General features: G+C 39.6%; 1 protein-coding gene across 10 annotated transcripts in view; it reads left to right on the top strand.

Annotated features, from left to right (window-relative positions):
* LOC138007064 (histamine H2 receptor-like) overlaps positions 1–5,000 on the top strand; it is a 60,454-nt gene that overhangs the window by 35,426 nt on the left and 20,028 nt on the right. For 8 of the 10 annotated variants that reach the window (XM_068853766.1, XM_068853768.1, XM_068853764.1 and 5 more), the window contains one exon: positions 3,667–3,763. The exons of 1 other annotated variant lie outside the window; for it this stretch is intronic. The gene's annotated coding sequence lies outside the window, so the exon portion shown is untranslated. Of the gene's footprint in view, positions 1–3,385; positions 3,514–3,666; positions 3,764–5,000 lie in introns of all 10 variants that reach the window. One more of the 10 variants, XM_068853765.1, reaches the window with a different exon arrangement.

The following is a 5,000-nucleotide window of genomic DNA, read 5'->3' as shown; positions in this document are numbered from 1 at the left end:
ACAATGCCTCTGATACCATAGTATTCAAGCTTTGTGAGCAGAATGTTATGATTAACAGAATCAAATGCTCTGTTGAAGTCCACGAATATTCCGCAAGAGTAATCATGATTTTCAATAGCTTTCTGGTCAATAATACTGAGTACTGCATGATCAGTTGAATGATGTAAGCGAAATCCAAAGTGTTTGTTATAAATAAGGTGTCTTTTGTCTAAGAAGTCAACTAACCGATTGAACATGAGTTTTTCTAACAACTTATGAAATATTGATAAAAGATACATTGTTCGTGGTTAGTCTTACGAAGCTCGTTTCATTCCGACCAAGGGACTCATCCCCAGTGGGAGGGGGGGGGGGGGGGGGTTACTTGGGTCAATTTTTGCTGGGTATGTGCCGCTGGCCTCTCCGAACCCCTACCCCATTATAGTCTATTCTGTAGCCAATCATAGACCCTGTCTTAGTCACTTTTGAGCAAATGTCATTTTCGCTATCCCAACTTAGTCACTTTCTGATAAATTTATGCCTCTATCTTATAAAGCCTTGTAAGAAGGTCATTCTTAAATGAATTGACACGTCTGTTAAATTGAATGTAGAACACGTTACTTTTCACCTACAGTACAAACATTCTGGTACATTTGCTGGCCGTAAATATTTACAAACGTACCGTACCGAGCCGACTGTTAAATATGAAAACAACAGCACGAACCATTTCTTAACCGCGGATCTTCCTATTTTTAAATCCCTTCTTCTAAAGATATGCCAAAAATTGCAATACAGAGAAAAAAGCAACTCTAAGCAAATTAAAAATAAACACTTAGCTTTAAGTTTATATCCCTCCGATGCTTGACTTGAATAACTGCGTAGCCACCAGTGTGGACCACAGATATCATGATATGTCAAACTGGATTGAAACCAGCAAAAAATGCGGAAAGAAAACATCTTCCAAACCATTTTCCACCTGAACACGAAAAGCGTTCACTGCGTAAGAACTATAGCTGACGTAGCATAGCCGTGTAGCCGCGTCGAGCCACAGAAAGCGCGCGAAAAATGAAGCCTCGCTTAGATGAGTTAACCTAGGTTGAGCCTGCACTCCAATCGAAAACCAGTACCTGGTGAGCGGTCAACTTCAAAAAAAAAAGCTGACCTCGGTGAGCTCTGAGCTTGAGCCCGCGATGTGGTCACGTGATACTGGTCAGCGGATATCTTGTTTCGGCAGGTGTCCTTTGATCAAAACATGGATGTCCAATATCAAAGATGTATGCTGTAAACTAGCATGACACTGGTCACATTGGCATACATGAGGTGGATGGGCGTATGTACGTATAGACGGACGGTCATGACGTCATGGCTTTAAAACCAAATTTTCTCGTATCAATGGGTTACCATATTTTCTTAACTATGGTGAAGGCACGCGTGCGCGGAGCTCCGCTATTAAATATTGACTGTAAAGGACCTGCTAATTCACACTTAAGAATCTTCAAAATTGAGATGGGAATACTAGAAGGACCCACAACTTAAGCAGTTTGAAGTATTTCTAATTGGATTTCATCTGCAGTAACTGGGGACAAAAACAAGCTATCCCGTATGGGAGGTGGCATGAACTCACTAGCAGTTTTTGTAGCAGTGGGAATGGAGCTTGCAAGATTACTGCCTATGTTGGCAAAATAATTTTTGAATACATCAGCTATTGATTTAGGATCAGTCATTTCACAATTTTCTAATGCTATTTTGCTGACCGATTGATTCACCTGAGGGTTAATATGAACAATTTGTTTAATTCCTTCCCATTAAGGGCGCGTTCGATTGACGCTATTCCGGAATAAGAATACGTGGAGTGATGATTAAAACGGTATGTTTGGCGCGTCTCGAAGCAGCAAGGATAATAAAAATATGTTTTAAATAGCATTTTAGCAGATGTTTGACAATTTTAGAGTGAATGTCCGTAAAAACAAAGAATTCCTAACTTATTCCTATTCCGGAATATGGTCAATCGAACGCACCCTAAGATTCGTTTGCCATTAATGCTAAATCCATCGTCACTTGAATAAATTTGTTCAGTTCATCTCAGTCAGGAAAGGAGAAAATGTGTTATTTTTCTTTCAGCCACTATATATCTCGTCTTGATGAAAAATAATGAGAAAGCCTTTTCATAATTATTAATTTAACAGAGCACATACTGAAGGACCAAATTTGTCTCAAAAACACTTCAGTCTTCTTAGTCAATAAGACGAGTTTACTGCTGTACTGCATGTAGACAGCTTTAGAGTGATTTTCTCTTAATGTACAGAGAATAGGGTTATTAAAATAAGTAACAAAGGCGCCGACTTCCACCTATGGCAAAGCCATACGACCTCCCGCGTGACAGCCCGGTGCTCAACCAACTGAGCCACCGGTGCGCGGTGGCTCACCTTTCTTCAAAAGAAGGCTCTATCATCCAGCAATATTGTTTGGATACCCCTTATTTCAATAAAATAATCGTGGGGTGCTTCCTGACCACCAGGATATCGAAATTCACTCGGATAGCGAAGAACTCTGATCTCGGAAAACCAATGCATCTTCTTTTTTAACAAAAACTTGTTATTTCAACAACTTAGATGTATGATGTAAATAGATTAAACTTCTTTCTAATTAAAAATCAAATCGTTTCTAATGCATTGTGGAAACTCTTGTAGACTGAGCTAAATACCCTCATGTACTATGTTTATCAAGAGTTCACACACGATTTGATTTTTCACAACAGGGTTCCACTAAAGTCATATGGTTGCAAACTTGCACCCCGTGATGCCAATAAGTGTGTCCAAGACTCATCGATTCTTTTCAATTCAGAAATGTTTTTTCCTGTTTTTGGTTGAAAACTACGACGAGTTCATTGTTTTGGGAGGATTTCTAACAAACCCATTTCCTAGTTTCATCTGACAAAATACATACAAAGCGCTAACACCAGTCTCGCAGTCAATTGATTTTCCATAATAAAGAAATTCTAAATCTCTCTGGAAAAATTCAGATACTGATTTCGAACAAAGGAGAATTGTATCAAGACTTGTTACTCCTGCCTCTTTTCCGAGGTGGTGTGTCTAATAGGGTCAGATATCGCTTGGATTGAGTGAAAAACCTGATAGATTTAATTTACGATCAAGAGCAGCGTGGGATGTTTCTTGTTTTGTCACCATGGGGTATTTATATTCCTGCAGCTTGTATCCTAGAATCATTTTAAAAACTGAATGGATCACATATCGGTTGCTGTAAACAAATCTCTTCTGATCGTCGGCCATGGTGGAGTCGATTTCCTTTCGCTCACCCTTGAATGTATAATTTAAAATTCTTGTGATGTCAACCATGTATTTTAGAATTAACTGATTGTCAAGGAATCGTATCTTCCCTTTCTTTAAAGTGCCATCCGTTCTGGCCACGTTAAGGAACGTTTCTAAGGGTTTGGGTCTCCCTTTTGACGATAGTCAAGGAGATTTCGTGGAAAGATAGTCAAGGAGATTTCGTGGAAAGAAGCAAATCTTTACATAGGTACTGTACATAATTTGTTTGCAATGCACTGCAAAAATCGAACTAAATTATAATTTTGAAGAATGCCAAACGTGTTATTTTTTTACTTCGGTCTCAGTTTTCTCCATGATGAGAAGATCAATCTTAATTAAAAACAGGTTCCTTTTTTTACAGGCAAGAAACTATCATATTATCACACTGCAAGGAATCCGCTTAACTGTTCTTGAAGACCGTAAAAACCTGAATAATCTCTTAACAAGCAGGAATTAAGGTAAGAAAGAATGTGTTGAACGGAGTGAGATTTGCTTTTTTTTTACCAACCTAACGTTTTCATATATTGCAAGTTGCCATGCTGAGTATGCTGAGTAGGAACTTTTCAGCGAAGACTTCTTGCAGCGACTGCTGTTGGTTGTATCGACAGCCGCCGGAAGTTATTATCATGCCGTTCCACATTTAGTCAAATGATTGTACCTTTATCAACTTACGATTTGATTGCCTAATGCTACTAATTAATTACCATGATTTAGATATGCCTTTCATGGTGTACATTTGCACACCATAAACCCACTCAGTAACATTTTAAAGGCGATGTCTCCAGCCCGAGGGGGGGGGGGGAGGGGAGGGGCGGGGTCTCCAGATTGCACAAACAGTAGCCGTGCAGTTTTTTCAACCAAACACTACCGCGGCTTATAAGCTGTACCCCACCCACAGGCCCATCTACCTTAAAAGAAAACGTACTTCCAGTTGTAAGCCTCCCAGAAATAACGTTGATTCAATCACTTCTCGAACAGATTTAGAGACAATTTAGAGCTGCGCCTCGGAACAAAGAGAATGATATAAAGCACCAGCCCAATTCCGTTGGTATATTATGTTGTTTCTTTAATGCCCCGAACAGGTGTTAAGAGACAGGGTCAACGGTTCTTCTTATTTCTCTGAAAAGAGTACTAGCTCTAAGTATTTCCAGATGTCATAATAGCCTTTTTCTCTAGTTACAATTTTTTTCACAAACGACCCCCGCTCGGGAATGGGGTTGTGCTTAGGTCAGCTGAGCTAAGCAGGCGAGCGATAAATGTCAGCTGTCTCCCATTTCCAATTGACCTCTAGTAAAGGTTTTCAATGAAATATTTGTGAGGGATAAACAAGGAGTAATCATTGATCATGAAGTGCGTTCATTGGGAGAACTTTGCAGGAGGTTCGAATCACTAGACTAGCCGAGATGCCATGAAGACGATGAATTTAGATAAAGAACATCTATGTGAGGCTTGTGGAATGTGGCTAAAATGGAAGGTTTGGAGTAAAGAAGTGAAGACGCCATAAAAACTAAATTCGTGAAATTGTGGCATTTGTTAAAATTGTCTTTGAGATTATCACTAAAAAATGTCCCTTGCCAAAAACCAGGTTTTTAGTGTAAGGAATCACGAGGTGTGCGATCAGCATTTGCGCATGTGACGTATAAAAACTGGGACGCGCATACACATATGACGTAATTCAAACGCTCACGCCATGCA

Source organism: Montipora foliosa, chromosome 6 (genome assembly GCF_036669935.1).
Source record: "Montipora foliosa isolate CH-2021 chromosome 6, ASM3666993v2, whole genome shotgun sequence".
In the NCBI taxonomy this organism is placed as follows: Eukaryota; Metazoa; Cnidaria; class Anthozoa; order Scleractinia; family Acroporidae; genus Montipora; species Montipora foliosa.
This window is presented reverse-complemented; position numbering and strand designations above follow the sequence as displayed.